General features: G+C 39.3%; 1 protein-coding gene across 8 annotated transcripts in view; it reads left to right on the plus strand.

Moving 5' to 3' along the window:
- The window catches only part of ADAM22 (ADAM metallopeptidase domain 22), a 115142-nt gene that overhangs the window by 32296 nt on the left and 57224 nt on the right, over positions 1–25622 (plus strand). For 7 of the 8 annotated variants that reach the window (XM_083869117.1, XM_083869119.1, XM_083869118.1 and 4 more), the window contains exons 2-3: positions 9087–9153; positions 22365–22447. The gene's annotated coding sequence lies outside the window, so the exon portion shown is untranslated. Of the gene's footprint in view, positions 1–9086; positions 9154–22364; positions 22448–25622 lie in introns of those variants that run through there. The other variant, XM_083869116.1, reaches the window with a different exon arrangement.

The following is a 25622-nucleotide window of genomic DNA, read 5'->3' on the forward strand; positions in this document are numbered from 1 at the left end:
ACTCAGTATTTGTGTTGTTGAGAGCATCATGGAAATGTTCATGAGTGCAGGAATAATTTGTATATTTGCTCCAGGGGAAAGATCATGTATGCAGTAACTAGAATTTGAGGGCAAATCTTGAAGTAAGCTACCAAATAAAAATATCTAATAAAATCCTTTCATTAAATGATGACAGGTGTCCTGTACAAAATGTGTGTGCTTGTTTTTAATAGCATGAAGTAATGCCGGGGCTAAGTATAATACTTACGCATTCAATTTTTCAGTTTTTCTCTTTCAAGATAGCATTTATGGACAATACACAGAGAGTTGGATTGAAATGTGGTTGAAATCACAAGTGAGTTTACTTGGGAAATGATTTTCCATGTAGTATAAAACAGCTTGACTGTATGAATGGGCATATTAAAAAAACCCCCCAGGATTAGACCACACTAGTATCATTGTGCAGGGAAATGTGTAGCCTATGCTTCTCCTGTGCATTCTTCTAACCTTTCTTATTAATTTACCATCCTCTCAAATACTAAAATAAACTGTTTTTATCCTGACTTTTAAGTAACAATTGTATGAGCAGAATTGCATTGAGGAAACTGCTTTGTAGTAGGGGTATGAACATGGTCTAAAAATACCTGCTAATTTTAATAGGATTTCTGAAATTTCTGTAAGAAGAAAAGGCGTAATTGCTTAAAGAAATACTGGTGTAAATTATTAATAAACAAGAAAAGAGTGAGGTTTTATTGACACTTGCATTGCCATCATTACTGTCAGGAAAGCTCCTGGATAAGTAGTAAAGTGAACCTTGCCCAGACTGCTTTTAACTCTGCCTGTGAAAATAGAAGTTTAGAGCTAGAAAAATCCTGTTTCACCTTTCTGCCTGACAAGAATCTTGCAAACGCTTGCTGTCTGCTCTTTCTGCTTGTTAAAGTCTCTTGTTTAGCACTATGGTATCTTGAGTAGCAGTGTCTTCCCATGGATACTGGAAGGCTGTGTGTGTTTGTGTGTGTGTGCAGCTTCCTTGTTAGGACACTAGATTAAATCTCTCTATTGTCTGAAAGAGAAGACTAATCACCATCCCTCCGTCACCAGCAACATGATTTAACTGCCATATTGAATTTGTGCCCTTGGCAGTGCTGGTGCCACATAATCTTTTAAAATGCCTTATTTAAAAAAACCTGTTCATTATATTACATATATCACATATATCACAGCTGGTGCTATTTGCCAATTTCAATATTTGTATTAGGAAATATTAATATTGATGCAAGAAATACAATAAAATACTGTTAATATTTAAGTTGCCATAAAAAATAGAACCTAATATTATGATTTCAGAATTACTTTAGCTATGTTTTGCTACTAGTTTTTTGAGGTCGGGAGCATTATTCAGATTTTCTTAAAACATAGTGATAAGAGACTTGTAGTGATATGAGTAAATGGTTAGTTTGTAAGTATGTCTCTTCCTAGCTTGAGAAATCAAATACAAATTTCTAATTTTTTTGCCCTAGAAAATGCAAGCAGTATCTGTTCACCATTACATCCTCATAAAATGGTTGTTTAGATAGAGGAGTCCAAACTGAATTGTAGAGATTGTAAAGGACAGGCCAAAAAGTCTATGGTGTGGTAACTACAGACGGAGAGTGGCACCATAGAATGGCACTGGCTGTAGTTCAGGTGCAGTTCACATGCACAAGGCATGTCCGGCAGGATATGGTCATTCCAGCCTGAGCCTTCCAACTACTGCTGCTGCTTCACAGGTTTTCCTTGCAGCTATTGTAATGTAGTCTCTGGTTTTTTATGGTAGTAATGGGAGCCATGTGTGTAATAGAAATTTGGTGAAACTGAGGAAGAATGTCTTCAGCCTGCTTAAACCTTTTTCCATCAAGAAATGAAGCCAGTTCAGAAATGGAACACATGCTGTTTGTAAGCCAGAACTGTGAGAATTCTTCTCTAAAGCCAGAGGTGGAGGCCCTGCTCAGGGCTGCAGAGTTGCTCTGCAGTTTGCTGTCTGCACTAGAGTGCAGACCCTTTGTCCTGCAGGCAACGTAGCTATTAAGGGATAAAGGACTAAATGCATTTTCAAGTCAGATGGCACTAGGGATCTAAGTGAGAAGTCCTGGAGAGGAAAAATGTGAGCAAATGTTAGTATTTGAGAGAAACATCATCAGAGATACCAGTTGTGTAATTTTGTGAAATATGAAATTAAGCTCCAGGAAAGGACTTAGAGTGGGTACTACTCAGCATTTGTGTATAATCCTTTGAGAACTTAACCAATTCTTAAGTCCCTAATTTCTTTTGACGAAAGCTTTAAATAGTTAGTAGGAGTGGAAAAATTAAGAAATTTCTTACTCCACTGTCCCTTTCATATTAGCTGCACCAAGGCTAGAAAAGTATGGTAAGAATATTTTGAAAAGGGGTGAAACTTCACTTTGTGTAGACAAGAACCATCTCTGTTTTTCTCAGTTGTTTTTCTTTCCTCTGAGTAGATGCTCTGAAAATTGCTGCTGTATGTGCGAGACGCTTTCTAATTCTGATTGATTAGTCCATTTGGCTAACTTAACAGATACGGTCATTAATTAAATTAACCATCCACATAAAAAGGAATTCAGCAATTCTTTTGATGGGAAGGGGGAGATGAAAGTTCAGAGCTGTGGCTATTAAAGCAGATTGGTTCATGGAGTATGGAGATAGCTAATCCCCCCTGAGGTGAAAAGAAAGATCATGTATGAGCAGAGAGGAGGTTTCTGGGTAGGCATGAGGATAAAGGAGAATTAAAGTGTTCCATGTAGTGAGATACAGAAATCTGCCAGCTAAGTGGCTTTTTTGAGTTTATCTTGCTGTATGTTTTAGTTAGCTCATGGCTGATACTGAAAATCTTCCAGGACTAGAGTGTAATGCAAGATAATACAAATTGTCCTTTGTACTCTTACTGACTGGCAGATAAAAACATCCATTCTGTTCCCTTTCATCCAGTTTTCCACATTCTTGCTCTTTGTTTTATGACAATCAACTTGCTTTAGATTTCCTGGTGTGCAAGATGGGCTTTACTAAAAATGTCCTCTTCTGACAGCCACTCCTTCCATAGCTATTATTTCTGTTAATACTTATTAGAGGATGTACACCACTGGGGGAAAATATTTCATTTTATGGGAACCTTCCTCATCTTCATGTGCTTGGTACCCTGACAGTGCAGCCCTCTCAAGCATGATGTTGCAGGAAGCTTTCTTCTCACTGCTCTCCCCCATGGGTCAGCATTAATTGTGCAGTTGATATGGCATCTATCTCTTCTTATCAGTGTCTCTATCATTTCCCTGAACCTGTTCTTTTCTCTTGAAGGTCTCTGTATATCTGTTGATAATTTCCTGCTGGCATCTGACCCATCCAGACCTTTCTGTTGATTTCAACTAAAACCTTGTCTTCCTTTTTAGTAATGCATCTTCCCTCAGATCTCTCATTTGATGTTCTTGTCTGGCACCATATTTAATCTGAAATTTCAGGTGTACATTATGGAGAGTTGTGGAGACAAATGAAGGTGAATAAACGATAAAGAACTTCTGCAGTGTTCAGGGAGACACAGCAATGATATCAGATTATCATGAAGCCAGTCATTTCTTTTATTTATAACACTGATGTTGACAAAGATACATTACAGTACTATGTTTACGAACTTCCTTTATTTCTACCTTTCTTAACTTTTTATTTCTTCTTATGGCCTCTAAAGAGAACCCTGTAATTTCTTTTCTTTTTTAACTGTTAGGTTTTTCAGTCTCTTAAATCTGGAGAGTTAATTTTCATTCAGAAGCTGGTGATAGCCATTTTCATTCTCTGAAAGTTTCTATTAAATTTACAGGGGTAATTCCAAGGTTTTTCTCAATCTCATATTCAAATGCAAACCTCTTCCTTTAAAAAAAAATCTTTATTCACATCTTTTTTTCTTCTTTTGACTTAAAGTGCTTTGTAATCTCTTGTTTTTTCTTTCTGTTTCTTTAAACACCTGATCTGTTCTGTCCTCTTTTCTCTTGCCACCACATTTTTTTAACTTCCTTTTCTTCCTGGAGCAGCCTCTTTTTGCTGGGGAATTGATCTGTATCCAAAGCTGATACATTTTCCTGGGTTCCCAATCCCAGCTTCGTTTTGGTAAACTTCATGTATGAGTGCTACAGTTGATTCAAGGTAGAATTTAAGTCATCATCTTGGATAAGGCTAATTTCCTTAGTTGGGGGCCTATTCTGTAATAAAGTTCCCCCAGCTTTTGCCTCTTGTGTACTGTTGTACCTGGGAATGTTGGAAGAACAAAGACAAGCTTGCTCCGTTTTTTGTTCTGGCCCTTATGCTATTGATGGGATGGGCTTATATGGACTTTAGATAATGCTTCAAAAATGCTGCTACTGTAAACAAAATGACACTCCTTAATTTGTGTACACTGAAATAACAGACCTATGACAACAGAAGTGCCATTATTAGCATAGGAGTGTTTTTCCTTTTTTTTTTTTTCCTGTGAAATGTTTTATTTTTAGATCTTAACATATGCAGGTTTCTCCATGCCTTTTCGAAAATTTTGTACCAATGCCTCAGCAAATATTCCCGAAAATCTCATTCTGCAGTATTGTCAATTATAGTATTGGTGTTTGTTCTCTGTAATTTTCTCCATCCCTTGTGTTTCTAAGATTTTTTTTCACAATCTGGTTTTTTTTTTTTTTTAACATGTCAGTTTTATTTATAATTAATACTAAAACTACCACTTAAGCTGACAAAGATGGTTTCTAGGATAGATCAGCAGGCAAACTAAATTATTCCTGTTTCAGTTCTACCATTGGAAAGTAGTTATTTATTTATGTTGAAATGCATATTATTTTGATGTTTATTGTCTTATCTTGCTTAAATAATTTTAATCATGTTTCACAAGTATTTTTGTTCATTTTGAAAGGAAAGCCTTCTATTAAGATCATGCAGTTCTGTGCATTTACTTTTACTGCAGACCAAACATGACTCCACCTAGGAGGTGATACCTTTTGGCCTGTGTTTTTAAGATTGTGTATTTTAGATTTAAGACAGTTAGTTTGTGGCTTGGTTTTTAATAGCATTGGTTGCATTATTGGATCTGCAAGAGTGTTGTGTTTTTTATGATATTTTCAGTACCGTGAACCATAATAATAAAGCATAACATGGCTTCATTTATGGGTTTTTCTACTCATAAACTATTCTCAGATGTATCCTGCCATGTTACTTAGGATAAAGTTTAAAAATGTCTCTACATTTCAGATCTGTGGTCTGTTTGCAAGCTCTGGACTCAGTTTCCAGGAGCTGTGCAGGCAGGTGACCTCATGGTGTTCCCCTTCCAGACAGGCTCATTTTGGGAATCAAGGCACTTGTAACAGACCTTGAGAGGGGTGGAAATGCCAGCAGCTCCTCAGCTGTTTCCAGCCCTTTTGTCCAAAACGTAATGACTGAGCAGGAAGACAAAATACACGGACCTGTTTGGGAATTGTTCTTTTTGCCTACTTTGAAAGTAAATACAACTTGAACAGCCTGAGTATGTCCATCACCGGGGCGATGGGTGGGAGAAGAGCAACTGACTGGCCATCAGCAGCCCTGGAGCTGGATGCCATGGGAAACTTTGCAACCTGAGGAGAAACAGGACCCTTCCAAGGTACAGGCAGAGCAGCCCAGGCCAGGTCAGAGGGGTGCTTGGCCAACTACCCAGGGCCAATGATGAAGGAAAAGTGGAAGTGCTGAGCAAGGATATATGATGCTTCTCCCAAGCCCTTTTCCAGGGCTCCAACACTTTGTGTCAGGTGTGGTGTCTGTGTGTTTGGCAGCTCCCAGTTACATCCACTAACTTGTCCATTCCCAGCTTGAACCAAACCTCGAGCATTCATGCTTTCCTGCAATATGTTGAAGATTGTAATCAGCAGCTGTGCCAGAAAAGGTTCTTTTTAATTAGTTTTAAGCTGTCTGACCTCTTTTGTTACCTTCCAATTCTTGTGTTGTACAAGGCAGAGAATGATCAATGTTTTTGTATTCTCATGCCAGACACAATTTCCAGATTTTCGAGAACATAACAAACGATCTTCCAGAACATTAAAACATTAACAGCAGTGTCTTTTAAAAAGCAGTAATTTTGTTAGACCCACATGAAAAGAACCTGTGCTTCTCCTTGTCATCCCTCCAAATACAACTGTAAAATCTGCCCAGGTTAAGCCATTCTGTTTGTTCTCAGTCTTTGAAATATATATTTACTTTACTATCTTCCATTTTATAATTTCTTGCATCTTTCTTGGCACAAAAACCTTTGTGTCCCTCCAATAAGGAACACAAAATTTGTTTACCTATGTCCCCCTGAAATAACAAAGACTAAAAGTAGACCCCTAAGCTGTAAAGGAACCTTTACTAAAGCTTTGGAAGCATAAGCTTTTGCTGAAAGAGTGTAGTGAATGCCAGGAAACTAAATAACTAACTTCAGCAAGCTAAACTGAGTATATCTTAAGAGAACATCTGTCTAAATTACTAAGTCTGGAAAATGCATACAAGACCTTATAGAAGTCTTTGAACTTCCACCAGGGCATGACTATCCTAAATATTTAATATTCACTTCTGAGAGGAATCAGAGTATTGCAATCAGAAACTCAACAGCATGCTTTTTAGGTGCTCCTCAATAATGGGTCATCTGCAGGCATCTGTGCAAAGCATCAATATAGATATTGGGCCTGGCCAGAATTAAAGGAGCTCATACTGGTTCTGCAGTGGCCAAGGGAGTCACTCACTCTTTGTTTCATCCTTACTGAGAACTGCTCATTCCCTCCTTTGCATCAGCTCTGGAGCTTATTGTACCTCTTCTCATGTGATTTCAGTTACCTAATGCAGCAAAAACATTTTTTGTTGAACCCTCCCAAGTGTACCTTGATGGGTGACACTGCTGACACCAAGAGTATTTTGATGAGTGTTAGCTCTGACACTGAGTGTTTTGATGAGTGTTTGTGCTGACACGAGGTAGGTTCAGTGCTTGCTCCTGAGGGGACATTGAGATTTCCTGCTTTCAGCAGCAGCCAGCTGTGAACTCACTGAGTCAGAGGAAACCCCACCTCCATGGACAATTGTCCCATGGATGCTCCCATTCAGAAACGTGTTAGCATCCCTCATTTTGTTGCCTCTGTCCCTTACACTTAGCTACAAAATCTCTTTTTAAAAAAAAAAAACAAAACAACCCACCCAATTTCCATTGGCTCATTGACAGTCTTTACACCTTTGAGGTTCTGCCAGTATCTTCTATAGCCTAATTAGTTGCTTTTGTATCTTGGTGTGTAGACTGTGGTGCATTCACATTCCCTCACAACTTGATTTTATGCTAGACTTCAGGAGCCTCTCTGTGTTCCAGGTAATGGAACTTAGTAAGCAAAGCTGTCCAGTATCTGTCTGCAGTATTTGAAAAGAGGTCTCTTTTGGGCAGTGATATTAATCATACCTCAGTTTGACTGGAAGTATATCTTCTTTGATGTATTCTGGGATGACAGTTGTGTTTTCCAGGAAGACTTTCTATTGATCTGCCAAATCATTTTGCCAGAAACTAGTGTGGTCATGTAGCTCTTCCTTATAAACCAGGCCCTCCAAAAAAAGTAATAGAAATTCCCTCCAGCCCTTAAGTGCATGAATTTGCTGTTTGTACAATTGAATTTGATCTTATTTCTAATATCCAGTCCTGAACATCATCCAGGTCTTTTCTATGGGAGTTTTTTTTCCATTGATTTTATTCTTCATGCTTTCCAATTTGATGTTATCAGTATATTTCATTGGAATGCTCCTGGGTTTTTTGCCTGGGTAATTAATGCAGATACCAAGCTGGCAGTTTTTAGGGATAATTTTGGAGGACCCATACTTCCAACTTTGTCTGGCTTGGGGCTCACTCAGGTGCAGTCACCAATGCCCCTGTGAGCAAAAGCATCCATGGTCCTGCTGCCTGTTTGGCCAGGGAGAAACTCTGGAAAGCTGAGCAGCCACTGCCCTGGGTACTGCTCTGCTGTTCCTGCCCTCCCTCATCAGGTCAGTTCATGTCTAAGCTCAGGTGTTTTGCTGTTTGAAGGAGAAATACTAAATTTTTCCTCTTCTGCTGAGCAGCTGTGTGTTCACTACCTCCTGCCCCAGTGGCCAACTTGTCAGGTTTTCTTTACCAATTCATCGTCTTTTCCAGCTTAATTGTCACTGAGGTGGAACAATAGCAAGACCTTATATTGGTTTAATCTCAGTAAAATTTTGTAGTCTTTGAACATGTTTAGTGAAATCTATGATATAAATAATGTGGTCTCTTCCAATCTTACCAATGCTGTGATTCTGTGGTTTGCCTGATTAGAAAATAACTATGAGGAAGATAATTTGACTGATTTAACATTTGAGTGGCTTGCTAAATACAGCCTGCATTTAATTTATATATGTTTGCCTCAGGTCTGATTGTTTTTTTCTCCTTGGTGTTTGTTCCAAGTCCTTGGGTACTTGGAGGCTGGGATTTCCATTGCCCAGAGCCTTTTCCTCTGGCATTGCTAGAGCTGCAGGGCTCCCAGGGAGTGTGTACACCTGTGCTGTGAGCCTGCCTGGGCTGCAGCTCCTGGGGCCCAGGCTTTGCCTGCCTGTGCAGTGTGGAGCTGAGTTCACCATGTTGGTCTTACCAGGTCATGCTTTTGTTGTGCCATCATGTCCTTTGAAGCCTGCCAATACTGCTGCCATTCCCCTCAGATTCCAGCTGGCTTCCCATCCTTCTGCTTTTTTGCTTTGTTTGAAGATCACTTAACTTCTATGCTGTTTGCTTTTAGCAGCAAATAGAAAAGACTCTTGAATTACAATCAATGTCAGTGGTTAGTTTTGGACCTTCCATGAAAAAACTCCCCTCAGTTTTCCTTGTCCTACCTTCTGCTGTTAAAAATCAGTGTATCCTATGCACTGTGCAGCTCCATTGCAGATGGTTGTTTCAGTGATTTTTATGAACATTTTAGGAAAAATACCCTTCAGGTTTTGCCCTTTTCAAATGTAAATGTTGAATCAGTGCTTGCTGAGAGGGAGTACAAGGACACACTTGCGAGGCTTATGGTTCTTTTTTCTTCTTGCAGTGACCTGTTGTCTTCTGAATATCTTGAGAGGCATATCGAGCAAGGTGGGAAGACAGTGGAAGTTAAAGTAAGAATTTCCTTTTTATGCTTTTCTTTTTAAGTTTGCTTGGCTTCTGATGTTCGTGAAAACTCATATTTTTGTGGGAGAAATAACTGATTTTTCAAGTGGTTTGTTTTACTATTCTGAGGCAAGCATGTTTCATGTTTTCTAACTTTCAGCTTTAAACAAGGCAAATACACTCCATTGTCAAATTTAGTACAACAATGTTTATATCAAAATTATATCCATGAAAAATACATTCATAGTAGTTATTTTTCTAGTAAGTATACTTTACTTCTGATACTTATTGAAGAAAATATTTTTGTTTTGTTAGATAGCATTTTCTCATTGTACTAAACCCCAAGTTTGTTGATCTGCTATGAGCTTCTTTGTAAATTTGAGAATAACAATATTTATTTCCAAATACCTAGTCACCAGTTGTGTGCTTCTTTCTCTGTGTGTTTGTTGGCATGGTGACTACAAGATGCTATTTGTTACTGTTGTCTTGTGTGAAATGTCTCACAGACTTTGCAGAAGTGTTTGTTGTTTGCATGCAACATGGGAGATTTTTTCTTGAGGACCCTTTATTTGTTAGGACTTATTTTGTAGATGTCAGCTATAATTTTTGTACCAATTGCTGTAGATTATATAGAGTGCTCAGAAATGTATTATATGTGGTACAAAATGGAAATTCTAAATTTGCTATCAGGTAAATATTAGATAAAATTTTGTTCAAACTTTACATTTTATTAAAAGAAATCCCCAAATTGTTTTACTACATCTGAGAGATCATCTAAATACTTTTAAACAAATGCTTTAATCTCTGCAGCCTGAAAGTGGAAGTGGAAATGGGCAAAGCAGTACTTTATCCTTGGATAGCTGAAGATGCAAGTTTCCTTTGGTTTATTCCCTTCTGTCGTTTGCAAATAGGAAGTCTGCTCTTCCACTATTATCAAGATAATAGTCTGCATACATTATCAGACTGAGGCAAACACATACGTGTTCCATTAAATTGTAAAGACTAATTTCTCAGTCAGCTCTGCTCTGCAGTCAAGAAGCCTTGCTTGAATGAGGTTCAGAATATGAGTCAAAGCAGAAATAAAGATAATAGCTCATATTAATAAGAACAAAACAACCCATTTGTCTGCATTAAGATATATATGCAAGTTAGCTAAGTCAATCCATCCAAGACCTGTCTGAATTGTTCCTGATGAGCAAGCCTTAATCAAACAAAGAAATGTTTGAAATCAGCAGCTCTTCATAACTAAGTAGTGTTTAATTGAATGGGAAAGTGATAGGAGAATCAGGCCTTTCAGAGGAAGGGTCAGAGAATGTTCTGGGCAAGACAGCTCCCAGCCTCAAGGGTCACAGAGATTATTTCCCCTTCATTTAGATGCTGAGCAAGGGTCAGGGTATACCTTCAGGGATGGCTATCATGCTTCCTCAGCAGTCTCAAATATGCTTTAAGTAGAGAACTGTCATTGCTGCATTGAGTTTGATACTTGACGTGAGCTGAATTGGGTGTGAAAGAGGCTGCAAAGACTTTACTGCAAAGGAGAGGGCTTGCTGCTGGAGTGGTGCTTCCCTCTCCATGCTGCCCTGTACCTTGCATACCCATAGGCCAGGGTGCAGGCGTGCCCGGGCCGTACAGGTGGGCTCCTCTGCCCCTGCTATTCCACTGCTCCAGGAGTTCTGCAGGCAGCAGTTGTATGGAAGTATGCTAGGAAAGGGGATGTAAGGTTTTTGCTTGTTTTGCTGCATCTCAGTTTGTGGGATTGTCTGCGAGAGAAGCAGCTGCTGTGACAAAATGTCAGAAGAGCCTGGTGGCCACAGTCATAGGAACATTTTCATAGAAGTTCAGATACCAAAAGGTTTTTGGAAAAGTGCAGGCTACCGAGTACACTTTAATACCAGACACTGAGTGAGGCTGATTTCAGTACTCAATAGCTGTTTAAAAATAAATCTGATGCCTTCTGACCAGTCAGTATTTTTCAGAGAACCTCTAAATTCATTTGAGAGCTTTGTTTGTCTGTTGAACACTTTCCAAAAAGACTAGAAGTATCTGTTTGCATTTGAGAAACTGGGCTTTGGTTTTACATCAAATGTTTTGAAAATCTTATCACAACTACAAGAAATTTCCATGATGGTGATTTATTACCTTCGATCATTGTGGGAATTGTTTACCATAACTGGTAACATAATTATTATACTAGATTTTAGGGGTTGTGCAAATTGTTTTGTGACTTATTAAAAAATAGCTGGTAATAGGGTGCAATTTATGAATAAATCACAAAATATGCACTCTGCTATGCAGCATATTCCTAAGCAGAAGCTGAAGAGGTATTTCAGAAAGGAGACAAGTTTCTATCAGTTGCTTCAACATGCTGCTCTTCACCCACCTCTGTGCAATTTATCTTGGGCTGTAGGCAGAGACAGAGGCGGCCTGGCAACATCTCTGTTGCTGCTTTGGTGCGAGAAATGGTGACAAAAAGAAAATGTCCATCTGCCATCCTCTGCCAGCTGCAGGTTTGAAGCAAGACTGTTTATACAGCAAAATGGCATCTTCTGTTCTTGGCCTTCTTACTGGAGAGGTGTATTTTAAAATAGGTGCATATTCCCCCTTGCATTTCTCTGTGCAAGCTGACTGCACAGACACACAAATCATCGGTGCTGCTGTTGTGCCTTCAGCAGTATGGGAGAAGACAGGAGCTTTGGGCCACTGTGTGGAGGCAGCTCTGCGTAAACACAGCAGTTTCGGAATGTGTCTGGAAATCCTGCCTTGGCTTATATGTGATGTGGAGTTGATAACTACTTTTGCCACTCCTCCCCCTCTCCTTCCCTCCCAGTAAAACTTCCTGTGCTGTAAAATACATATGGATCTTCTGCCATTACTGAGGATGCTTCAAAGAGGAGAGGGGGGCAGGGGAAGGGAGAAATGTTTATACGACCGTAAAAAATACCACTTTTTAGTAGCAAATGGATTTTTACTGTGAGAAGAGTCCTGAGTTTAACATACCTTTTTATCATAAGAAGAAGTTACATTACATTTGATTTCTGCATAATTATTAATACATTAGACCATTGTGAAGGTGGAACGTATTACACGTGTTTTTGCAGGGTGCCAGCATTTAGCTGCAGCAGCGGAGAGGCTTCTTGTTAATTTGGCACAGTTAGGCAGCACCTAAGACATTCTTATTAAACCAACAGTGTGCAACACCTAAGAAAAACAAAAGGAGGTAGATGTTTGAATTATTTCAGTGTCTCCCCCCACACCCTCCTTTACTGTACGTCATGTCTCTACTAGGAAGGCAGCTATGTTGGCCTAAATTCCCTCTGGTAGCAAAGAGAATAATCAATTAATAAGAAAGAGAAAAACCCTTCTCGGCATTGCCTTTTCCTGATTGTGTCATTACAGATCATCCTATGCTCATAGCACATCAATACTCAACCTGTGTATACCTAATGTTGTTGCAATATATCTCTGTGTCCTTTTATCTCTCTTTCTCCCTCTTTTCTGGTTGTCATTCTGTCACTAAAGCTGTCAGTGAGATGAAAGGCAAAAACCAGCTATAGTGCTGAGTAATTCACATTGCTGGATTTTTCACCCTCAGAAGGAACAACTGATATCTATTCAGTGGTATTTTCTCAATAAAATGTTTCAGTTTTTCTCTTCAGAGTGTGTAGAAATAAATGTTTCTGCTTGTATTTCCCCCAAACATTGAACAATTCTACCAGTTCTTAGGAAATTGCTTTCTGAAAAAAATTAGCCATGAAAATAATTCAGTCAGAAAACTTGTGCAGGTAGAGGTGTGGTAGATAAATGCCAGAAAATTTTGATGGCATGTTTAAATATGACTAGAAGGAACTATATTTCATAGGCAGTCTTCAAATTCTGAAATTCTTTAGTGTGGTGGTGTAAGCACAGCATGGGTGTTATGGGCACAAAATTACAGCAAGATGCCCACAGCATAAACTGCTGCTTTTTGCTTCAGCCTCACAGCACGTTCATATGATAGCATCAAACAACATGAATGGAGACATATCAGATGCTAGGCACTGTTTTTGTCTGCTGTAGCACTAACAGAGGAGCTTTGGCCAGGCTTGTCCTGTGGGTTAGGACTGCCCTGTGGCTGTGTGTCCTGAGCTGTGCTGAGCTGTACTGCTGGACCCTGCAGTGCTCAGACTATGCCCACTGGGCTTTCTTCAAAGCACCTGCAGCCATCCTGTCCAGCTGAGCTCCCCCAGCACGGCCTTCTGTTCTGTGAGACCCCCAGCAGAGGGGCCATCGTTGTACTTTGGCCAATGGAGGGTTTGTGGCAAATGCATTTTAATGCTGCACAGCAAAGCAGAGCTGTTAGCTTGCAAAAAAAGTCATTATGTTGTGTGCATTGTTTGACTAGTAGCATGTGCAAAATGACTGCTATTGTAGCTTACAGCTATTTTAATGCTTCTACACAAGAGGGGAAAATTACTGTTCTTCATTGCCTTGCTGTGCTGAAAGCCTGGACTAGTGTGTGCCATGAAGTGTATTTGAAGGGCTCTTTAAGTGCCCTTTTAAAGGAAAAATTATATATAAGGGAGAAAAATATTAAAATCTCGAAAGACCACAGGGTACCTTGATATGGTAGATACTGCTTTTTCTGTTAAACTTTCTCCTTCAAATCTGGTCTGCTGGAGCAGTTGTTAAGGTACAGTCCCTTGAGCGAGGGCAGTGTGTGTCTGTGCACACCTGTGCCTGTGTTTGATGAGACCTTATCCCAAGTAGCATTCCAACTTTTTGTTGTTATCTCCAGAGGTACAAACTGATCATAAGTTTACAATGATCTGTGGTGCAGCCAGATGAAACACTTAACCAGTGAGCAGGTAATTTCCATATTTGACTGCTGTTTCCAGTCTTATAGCAAGGTGCTTCTAACCATCATCTACTCACTGTCTGAGAAGAAAGTCTTACTATTCTTCAGGTTTTGGTACCTCACAATATCGTAACCAAAGAGGAAAGTGTTTTAGTTGCCAGGGAAGCCTGTATGCTAAACAGGCTTTTCTGTAAGGGATTACATTTTCTCCTGAAAAGCAGAGTGCCAGTTGGGCTGGCAGAGGATGGGATGGGAGTGCAGGAAGACTCAGCCCTGGGAGGCTGGAGCCTGGGGCTGGTGGGGAGCTCTACGTGCATGTACCTGAAGCTTACACAACTTGCTGATGAAAACTGGAAAGGAACAAATCATAAATAATGCAGGGATTATATATGCCTGTTTCTGGCAGAGCTTTTTTGGCTGTGTCCAGAGACTAGAGAATCTGTTATTATTAGAAAAATCGCTCTCTCTCTTGCTTGAGAGAAGACTTTGAATAAGGGTTCTTATAAAGTTGTCAGCTCTCCTCTCTCTTATGCCTTCAACAGAGTTCTGTTGGCCTCATGGCAAATTACTAACAAATCTAGGCCATAATCTGCTTCTTAGTGACAGCAGTAAACTAACTGAAGAAGAGCTGACGGGGAGTCTGTGAGTCTGACACAGTTTAGCAGGGCGTTCCTGCAAGGTTGATCTTCAGAGTGCTCTCATCAAATGCTTTCATTAATGACTTATGTAAAAATATGTATGCGTATATTAATGAAATTTGCCAACAGTGCAAAATTGAGAAGCATTGCAGTGCACAGAAGGATCAGCTGGAGAAATGACTATCTTTTCACCCATGGAGTAAATAAAAACCAAATAGAACAAATGGCAAGTTCTTACACTTAGGGACTAATTATAGGTGTTTGTACTGTACAATGAAAGTTCATAAATTCAAATTTCCACAAGAAGGGGAAGATTAGAGTGTAATAGTAGGATGGAGTGGCAGGATGGAAGCAAACTGTGGTCTCAGAGTATACCTGTCAAATTACTTCCTCTAGGTTTTGAATGGAATTAACGGTACTGTATGTGTCTTGAGGAAGAGTTGACTTTTTTTTTTTTTTTAAATTTCTGTGTGTTTTCAGTTACTTTGGACATTTTTTTTTTCCAGAGTGTCATGCTGTTACACTAAGTTGCTAGGCATTGAGAAATATCTCACTTTCCTGTTGTAGCATTGTTTGAATTCTGGAGGCAAGCCCTTTGGGGTTTAGAAAATGTAGTATCCCCTGTGGGATACCAGGGCAAGATAATCAGCCTTCTTATATAGTGCATTTGCCTGACCTAATGATCCTGCAGGGTGGCACTTTTAATGTACATTTACAGTAGCTTTTTTTAATATCTGATTATCTCCCTGTTATTACTAGCTTACTTTTTACATACATCCTGCCACTGAGGAGAAGAGAATTAAAAGTAACAGCTTTCCATATTAAGAGTCATTCCCAGGTCATGGTTTTGAATATACTACACTAGAATGAATCCCAGATCATGATTCACGTAGGATTTTGCAGGTTTAATTATCTTGTCTCCCTTTTCTTTGTGACATAAAAAGAATAATCCTGTGGGTTTAACTAGTTCTGCAGGGGAAAATGTCAGAAAGTGGAAGTCTTCCAGAGCTTCAAAAGTGCATTTCACTGTGGATGTGGACCCCAGTGATGGTGGGTGGTTCTGCTGAAGTGACAAGTCAAGTGACTGTGTGACCATCAGGAGTCACCTCTTGAGTACTCTGCTGCAGTTTTCTCTTGTTCCAGAAGGAGGACAGCTTGAACTTGAAGAAAAATCTTGCCTGATTTTGTGCACCTCATGAGCTGTTTTCCATGAGCTGCAACAACATATGGCATACATAGCCAGAGTGGTAGCAACCAAGTGTTCTGTAATCTCAGACCATATGAGGAATGAGTATGGCTAAGAGAAATTAATTACTGCTATAATATTAAAGAACATAAAATCACTTTGTAGATGCCCTTATTAAAAAAAAAAGTATCATTTTGGATTTAACCTAATCCCTTTGAGGGGGAATTAAGCTAAGCAAACAGAAGCTGCTGTACTTCTGAAGAAGTTCTTCCATGCAAGGCTTCAGTGGGCTTTAGCTTGACATCTTTACTTTCTTCGTCTTGACTTCTGTAAGTAGCTTTGCCTAGACATGTCTGTTCTTCCCTGTGGATACTAAACTGGCACTGCATTATAAACAGTAGGTTAATGTTTCTAGACACAGCCTTAAGCTCTGTGAATTTTAACTTAAAGAGAAAGCTCTCTCATTCAGAAATAATGAGCCAATAAAGATATCAGAGTTGTATTGTTTTCTGTTTTCCTAAGAACTTTATGTCCTGCTGACTGATTAGTATCCGTGTAGGTGTTATGTTTATAGTAATCTTGTAAATCACATTCTTATACCCTGGCTTCAGACTCAGGGTACGCTGATGAACTGATGTGGCAGATTGGAATGTGTAGATTATAAGGAATTTTCATACTGTCCCTTAAAATGTTTGCTTCCATTTCCCTGGAACAGGCATGCAGGAGTGGGGCAAAATGACTGTCATTTAAATTGCTCGACTAAGAGACACTAGCCACTGCTGCAAGAGCTGTCTTGAAGACAGCAACAGAGTAGGCAGAAGATGAAGCCTTTTCTCTTCTGCCTCATCTTTGCCTGGCAGCTGATTTAAAAAAAAAATTAAAAAAAATTCCCTAACACCAAGGTAAGTCAAGGCAAGTCAAGAATCTGTTTCCCAAGCAGATGCCAAAGCAGCTTCCAGAGCAGATGGTGTTGCGTTGGCATGAGCTCCCTGTCCACACCCTGCAGTGTTTTGTGGAGCATCTTCTCTCATAGCTACTGGGCAGTAAACACAACCCTCATTTGGCCTCTGAACTGGGAAGCTGGGCTGATATCTTGTGCCATCTGCTGAAGGCTCCTGCTGTGAGTCGCTGATGGCAGTTGGAGCGTCATGCAGGATCCTGTCACATACACGTGTGTCTCTGTTTGTTAAGAGTGCTGCCAACAGGCTTTAAACATGGGCATTTTGTGGAGAAGGCTTAGAAGCGGCTGTGCCTTATCCTAATTTTGGAATCCTTATCTCTGATTTCAGAATCTGAAATGGTGTTATAATCTAATGTCACTACAATGTGTCAGCTCTCAGTTATATGAGCACATGTGATAGCCATCCTCCTACAAAGGGGAGGCACCGTTCACAATTTCAGAACATTTGGCTTTCAGGCATCAGCAGTCCACAAACTACTCTGCAGAGAGGTGGTGCCAAGTCCCTGCGTTGTTACTGAGCTGACTAAGAGCTGAACTCAGGGCTCAGCACGGCCCCACAACAGGGCCCCTGCCAGTTGCTGAAGTAGGTGTCAATTAAAAGATGTTTTCTCTCATTGCAGTTACACAGGTCAAAGTGCCATCTTGACTCTTCTATTGACTAATAGAAATTCATTCATAACAAGATGTTTTCTGAAATTGAAGTCAGTGAGTGAGGGTGCATTTTCTTTTCCTTTTTCTGTTGATCCTGCAGCCTTAGTTATGCATTTTTGTAACTAGTGGCCCCACAATGGGTAGCTCTTTAAACAGCTAATGGTTATCTGGCAGCTAATCGTTATCTACCATTCACAGAATGGTGGCTTGAGCTTTAGCTGGCCTTTTGGGAGCTTTCTGCTGCAAGGAAAGAGGGAGATATGTTACTAGGGTTTGAATTAAACCAGCAATCCTCTTTCCTTTGGATTAAAGAATGTTAAAATAGGAATATGTAGGAGAAGAAAGGTATTAATTTTAAGGTCAGTGCCTGACTGTCGCCTGAGTTTTACTGGCCAGCACCTCTCTTAATTGCAGAGAATGGCTTACTCGGATATCCAATGTAAAAAGCAGATAAATGTGCATCCTTGTTTTCCTCCCCTGGGAAGGTCATTGTGTCTCTGAGGCGAGTAACAAACCCTGCCAGAGTATGGTCAGCAGATGCTTTCTGCACTGCGACTGCAGAGAAGAGTGAACTGCCACCATTAATGACTGTCGGCTACTCTTTTGCTTTAGCTATTTCACCCTTTATTATGAGTATTGGTTACTGTGTTTTGCATCTCCTTTGTGTCTGCTCAGCAGCTGATGCCTCTCAAAGCAGGGACAAACTATCTTAAAGGATAAAAATAGAAACAGATTTTATTTGCATTGCTGACATCTGTGTCTTACCATTTCTTAGTATCCTTGCCACACTAGGTACCTGACAGGTTGCAAGACTTGTGCTGACATGGGCAAAGGGTTGCATCTCGTTAGAGATGAAATGTAGCAGTTCACAGGGTAAATAGCCCTAATTCAGGATTTTGCTGCAATTATCCAACTTAAGCATCAAGATGAAGGCTATCCTAGGAACGGACAACTATCATAATGATTAACTTGTTTTAATTGGCCCTGGCGTTATTCTGGTTTTTAGTTTTTTGTGGGATGTTATTACATTTTTTCTCTCCAAATCAATAAACTTCTTGTTAAAAATCTGTATTTTCTGTACTGCCCTCGGGTATCACCAGTAGGTTGTCCCTCACTTTGAGAAGGTTCATGCATGAAGGATAACTTACTGATCCAAGGAAATGGACAACAGAGTGCTATGGGCATTGGCAGAAAATTTGCCTTGTGGGGTGCAAACCGCAGCATGAACAGTGGCTGTGTGCCACGTGGAGGCAAATATGTTGAACTTCTCTCTGCTGTAGCATTAGCCTGTTTTTTGATATGGGATAAGGTCTGCCTGTGTGTATTGCAGGTTTGTGTCACAGCCATTGTCTCCAGGCTGACCTTGTCTTATAGGAGATGACATTTCGCTTCATTTTCTCACAGACTCTTGAGTGACCAAGTTCAGTTTTAGAGCAGAAGTGGGTAAATGTGCTGCTCAGACTTATGGCTGGCATATGTTCGAAGAGTGATCTGATTTCCTCTCATCTTATATTGAACCATTCCCCAGTAGCTGGCAAAGGCCAGTGTGGAAGTTTGATTTGCTGAGATGGGCAATTACTGCTTTTGAGAGAACAGAATGAGGCTCTATTAGCTACAGGAAGCCAGTAGCCCTTCACAAAAGACCCTTGGTGTTCAGGACTGTACTTGGTGCTAATTTCAGCTCTTAAGGGAAGTCTTAATTATTGTAGAGGACCAGAATATTTTTAGGAAAAAAATGAAGATTTTTTTCAGCTTTTGTTTCACTGCTAAAGATTCTAGTAGATAAGAGAGACAACCTCAGTCCTTCAGGGAGTGTTTCCAATAGCAGAACAAAAGAAGATAGATATGATAATTATATTTAGTCTTAGGTCTCTCACATACTGTGATTTCTCCTCTTATTCAGTGTATTCCTGCTATAAAACGGCTTTAGTACATGTCAAACCCAGCACAATTTCAGCCTAAGTTCTATAGTGAAACAACAACAGTAAACTTCTTGCCCAAAATTACATGTGCTTGAAAAAAACTGCCTTATAGAGTCCCTTCATGTGTCCACACTCTCAGTACAGAACCATAGAATCACAGACTCATTAAGGTTGGAAATTACTTCCAGGTTCATTAAGTCCAACCTTTGACCAAACACCACCATGCCAACTAAATCATGGCACTGAGTGCCACATCCAGTGGTTTCCTGAACACTTCTCTTCTTGGAATTTGTAGCTTTATGTACTCATACAGGGGTCAAACCCAGAACCTTGGCGTTATTAGCACCATGCTCTAATCACATCAGATAATCTCATGCATTAAGTACTTGGAAAAAAACTATCTTAATTTAAAGAAGTGAAAATAAATTTTATTAGCTTAAGATAATTTTATTAACTGGTTTGAAGTGTCTTATGTTATAATGATAGGAACATAAGTACATACATTAAAAAAAAAAATCTCATGGATGTTAGTATATAGAAATGAATGTTTTTAAGAAATGGTCCCTGAGACTGAGATGAGAGTTGTGTTTCTATATCCACCAGAATTACCATGTAGTAGATCGTTGAGTTGAATAGATTTGACTAAATAGAGTAGAATTTGTGTTTCTCAACTTTTCCCAGACAAGAATTTAGAGATGTTTTTTCTTATATTTTTCTTTTCTAGATCTCTATGCATAATTTTTTACCATGGATTTATTACAGGATAAATTAATTTGGAGGTACTGTCATGAGACATTTATTTGATTCTCGTTTGGAAGATCAAAACACACTTTTGAGACAGAGACTGGATTCTTAGTATGAAAAAATGTTTCACCTGGTTGAAAAGACACGGTTTTGCAAACTAATGGAGCCTGAGATTCTATTTCTGGTACATATTAACTACATTTTCTGAGAACAAACCAATTTGTGTAATTACTCTAAATTCCTTCCACAGCTAGAAGTCTGTACAACTCCCTACTGATAGCCTTTTCAGTTATTATTCCCATATCCATGCACTTATTCCAGTTATATCTTTTACAGGAATACTACTTCAAGAATTCTCTTTAGAGAATATTTTATTGCTCATAAGGTTTTAGATCATCCATATAGTTTGTTAGGGTTTTGGTTTTTTTTTACTGGAGTCTCTCTCTGTTTACTTATTATTTGTATATTCCAAAAGGACCTGAAAGCCTTAAGCAGTTCCCTGATCCTGTAGTGGGGGACACCCCACTGACTGAAAGAAAGAAAATCTCAAGGGAAGAGAGCTTTAAGTAGCTAAGATACAGGAAATAAATAAGTGTAGAAAAGGAGGATAAAATGAAGAAAATGAGTCAAGGTTTCAGGAAAAAAAAAAAAAAAAGGATGTAGTCTCTCTGAAATCAAATGGACTTAGGATATTGGTGGCTAAAATGCATGTGAGTGCAAAGCAGAAATTAAAACCATCTCCTGATACTTTTCACTGATACTTGATCTGTGTCCCAAGTTCTTGATAGTCACAAGAAGTGCCAGTCCAGGGCTATGGATCACACACCTGCTGCCAGACACACCTTGTTGTAGCCTGGTATGAGTCAGCCCCAGAGCTTTTACCAGCGTGAGACAGGGAGTCAAACATTACCTGTGTGGCACCAGTTTCCCTTCAGACATCTGAGCAGAGAGGTGCCCAGCATGGTGGTTACTGTGCAGGTCAGTGTGGTGAAGGACTTCCTTTGACCAGGCTGAGATCAAGTCTCTTTCCCTGTGAGCAGCTGTGCTCTAACAAACAGGTTCCTGTGCTCTCTTAAGGAGTGCACCTCAAACCAGAGGCACCCATACACTGTAGCTGCTTTCCACATCTTGAAAAAAACAGAATTTCCTGATCAAAACACAAAATTACCAACATAACCTACATGTTTTCTTACCTTTAGCCTGATCTTGATTAATTTTTTTCATATTTGAAAAATAGAATCCAAAAGCATTTAATGTCATGTTTAAAATGACTGTGCTATGCATCATGTAAGTGACTGCTGGCTTCTGAAAAAGCTGTAATTGTAATGTCTTTTCCTCCCTCTAGTAAATGGGCATAAATATTCACAGGGCTGAGTACATTAAGCTAGGTAGATTATTCATTCATTTGCTGGAAGAAGTATTTGCAAATAAATGCTATTAAAAAAGAAAAGCACTGAAATTCTTCATAGTCCTTTAACCAATGTTAGTGCATTACAGCATAGCTGAATTTGGCAAGACAGTAATAGGTAAGTTCTTTTGAAGAGTCAGTAAGAATTTAAGGGATGTTTGAATTGTCTAATTTTGCATACAAATATTGATAGTGTGCAATACTGCATAAGGCTATTGTATGTGCAGTAGGGCTTACATCCCTCTCAGTGAAACCAGGGGGAATTTTTTGAGTAGAGTCTGCTGGATTTTATTTGAAAGGTATACATTTTATTTGCCTAAGAGAAGAGACAAATACTCATTTTCATTGTATTCCTTTACTACTTAGTTATTTTTAGAGTTTCCATTAGTTTTGGAGCACTAGTGACTACTTCTGATTTAGTGGGGTTTGAAAATCAAGCATTATTATTATTTTGTTAGCATACCTTTCTCCTCAGAAGACGGAAATTACCTTACCCTCAGAGCAGAGTTCATCCTGTCTGATGTAGTCATGTGCAGAGCAGATGTTGAGTCTAAGCCCCCTACTTCCAGCACTTTTTCTAGTCAATGAAGAAAGATGAGCACTTCTGGAGTAATTTGTCTCTGAAATCCATCTCAGGATGTCAGGGATTTCACACTGAAATTGTGAAATACACCATTTCATGTACAGTGTCAAGATGATGGTGTTTGTCTAAGTACCAAACAAAGGCTCAGAAGAGATGGGATGAACACCCCTATGAGTGATAGTCAGTTCTTGGTGCCATGTTAATGGCTTGGCTATGTGTTTATGGAAAAGCAGTTTTTGACAGGATGGAGTGTAATGTCCCATGGATTTACAGTTTCAATTTCCAATTTCAGGGAGGAGAACATTGCTATTATCAGGGAAAAATTCGAGGAAATCCTGTATCATTTGTTGCCTTGTCAACATGCCATGGATTACAGTAAGTCTGCTGTTTTGTTTTTAATGACCTTTGTTTATTACCCTTTTAAGCAAAATCAAGTTGTTAATAGTAAAATAATACATGTATACAGTAAAACAAGTGCCATTTATTTTCCTACTAGTTTGTCACCAATATTAAGTAATTGACAATCTTCAGAATTTCCTTCTTTTTCTAAACTGAGGACTTGTGGCCAGGTATTGTTTTAAGATAATTTATTATAGAGATAGCAGCATAGAAGTAGCTAAAAACATCCTATTCTACAAGAATAAAAACAATGCCAATGAATTATTTGGAAATTGGGTTATTTCTTGTTGCTATGATGATGTATACTTTATTTCTTTTCTGTTTCTTTACAAAGAAAATGTCAGTTTAGAACTGATCCCACACTATCCATTTTTTGTTAGCAGAATTTCTGGCCTTAAGCTGTTGTATGGGGTAATACCTTGCATATCGTAAAATCTTGAAGAATCTAGAAGAAAAGCTATAGGAGGATACAATAATTTCTATTTGAAGTGCATAATTTTACTTATAATTTAATTAAAGCCTCTGTCAACTGAAGGTTACATGAAGCTGGATTGTACAGCTTTTGGACCTGTCTCCTTTTGGCACTATTGAATTATGCTAGTCAGGTTTTCAGATCAACCAAGTGCCTGTCACATCTGGGAATTACAGGATCTCAGCACTTCTAATACTGACATCAGCTTGAAAAGTCATGGCACCAAGTGAGCCTGTGTGGAGATCATGTGAGCTTTCCTTTTTCTTTGGAAGCAAGGTTTAGCTGATGGAAATGTTCTTCGGCCTATTGTCTATCTGCAACTATTCTGTAGTTATGGTATCAGTCATAAAAGTACTTTTATTTGAGTAGTGTCTTTCTTTTATAGTTGTATATTCTTTGCTATGAAGGGGTGGATGCATGAAGACTTGTCATCCTTGCACTTGTCTGATTTACAGCTGTGCAGCTCAAGAAACTTGAGCCCAGTTTGAAGTATGGACAGTGAGCCTAAAAATAGTAGCTTCCTAATGCATCCTGAGCCACTACATGGCTTCCATTAGCAGTGATCCATTAGGTCTTGGCCCCTGCTAACTCCTAGGAGAAAAAGCAGGAATGAAGGAGAGCCTGCATATGTCTTTCCCTGCCCTCTTTTTTGTGAGTTTATGCTTAAAACTAGCTGTTCTGCTGCTCTGTATTCTTAAATGGCCTGATATCCAAATTGGTCCCTTCTAAAGTTATATGATGGATGATGCATATATATACATTATATATATATATTTCATCTATCTCTTGTCTCCTTACCCCCCTCCATTTTTTCCCCCGATATAATGAAATATCAGCAGAGTTCTTTCACACAAGCATACTCTAATCAGGCTGGTATTTCAAGCATCCAGTATGAGAAAGTAAGGTTTCCTGAGCTCTGTTAAACTCACATTCTCTGACACTGCATTTCCATCATTTCAACTAGCTCCTCCACAGTTGATTTTAAATGATAAGTAATTACTAGAAACTCACACTGGCAATCAGAGCTCCTTAGCTTCAACCACAATTTGGAGTATCTTGCTGGAGTAAGGGTAGCTGGGGAGAGTTGTCTTCTGTAAGACAAGCGGGGCAGGAGCTTTGCTTTCATGAATTTTAGGAAGTACATAAGACAGAACAGATGCCTTTAACAAGCTTCATATTTCTAAAGGTCGTGCCATTCTCCTCTTTTGCATATTAGTATCTCTCTTAGATCTCAGCCAGTAATAGTAGAATTTTTCATACATGTGACAAAACGTTGGGGTTTTTAATCATAAGTTATGAGTTCTTTTAGTAATGTCTGTTTTGTGTCCTTCATTGTATTAGTTAAATCCATCACAGGCTGACAGAACACCTGAAATTATGGATGTCTTCTTAATAACTTGGCTGAGGACAAACGTATCTCTTCAACATTAACTTCGAGCAAGCCATTTTGCTCGGATTTTTGTGTTGTTTGTTTTCTGGGGTGTGCAGTAGCGGCGGTTCCCCATAGTGAACACAAGGAAGGTTTGGGATGCCGAGCCCCGCGGTTGCTCTAAGGGCTGTAGGGGCGCTGTGGCGAGGCGCGGGCTCCGGCAGCGGGCACGGCTGGGCTCTTGCTGCCTCCTGGCGGCCAATGTAGAAACTGCCGTGGCTGCTGGGAATTCGGCTGTCGCGGCTACAAACGGGATTATCTGCAGAATATACTCATCAAAACGCAGGCTTTTGAAATGTCCTCTTTCTCTTTAACACACCCGCGAGCTCTGGTTTATCCAGAGCACATCAGGTCTACGGTAGCTGGTTGGAAAAGAGCCGTGAATGCTTTGTGTGGGCAGGTCAGGTCTGTGGTCAGATGTGCCGATTATTCTTGTCACTGTTGAATGACTGATCAGAGGTCAGCGCTACTGGGAGAAGAGTCTCACGAGGAGCTCCTCGCTGACAGCACTTCAACTTGCCGATCCTCCTTAACTAAAGTTGCAATTAGAGGGAAGGAAGTTTTACCTGATAAAGAGCTACAGGATCTTCCCCAATATCATCCAAAGAAGCTTCAGCAGATGCTGGAATATTTTGCTTAAACTGTATAGAGAGTATTTATTTCAAAAGAATAGGCACATGTAATTTGAAAGGTGAAGCAGCTTTACATTGTAGTTATGCTCATACTTGATATATGTTATACAGTCAGTAACTCAGGTTACTTCTGTGAATGTAAGTTTTGCTGTTAAAAGAATAATGCTGCATAAGAAAAAAGAAAAGTATCTGCTTTTGTTGCTTGTAATTCCTATTTGGTTTAGGTGTTTTTAACAGTAAAGTAAGTAAATAAATAATCTCACTTTTATGCTGTTGTTGTTGTGTGCTATGTGCCAAATTTGAATTTACAGTTCATATTTAGGGCCAAGCTTAAACACCTTTATAGTGGCCCTTTGAAAGGGACATGCTGAAACAGCCTATTCTCAACCAGGTGTGTATGCCACTGCAGTAAAGGCAAAATTACTTTAAAAATATTCTGGTTTGGTTGAAGATTAGAGCGTATTGATATAAGAAATAACCTTTGTTTTTCTGCTCTTACATAGCAATATTGGTATCAATACTTTCTTTAAATCAAATGCTAAGGAAAAAGTTAATTAAAAAACCATTAAAATACAAGGATCATTCAGTTCAATACAATTTTTATTTGGGGAAAGCTAT

Source organism: Zosterops lateralis (assembly GCF_965231275.1).
Source record: "Zosterops lateralis genome assembly, chromosome: 1".
Classification (NCBI taxonomy): Eukaryota; Metazoa; Chordata; class Aves; order Passeriformes; family Zosteropidae; genus Zosterops; species Zosterops lateralis.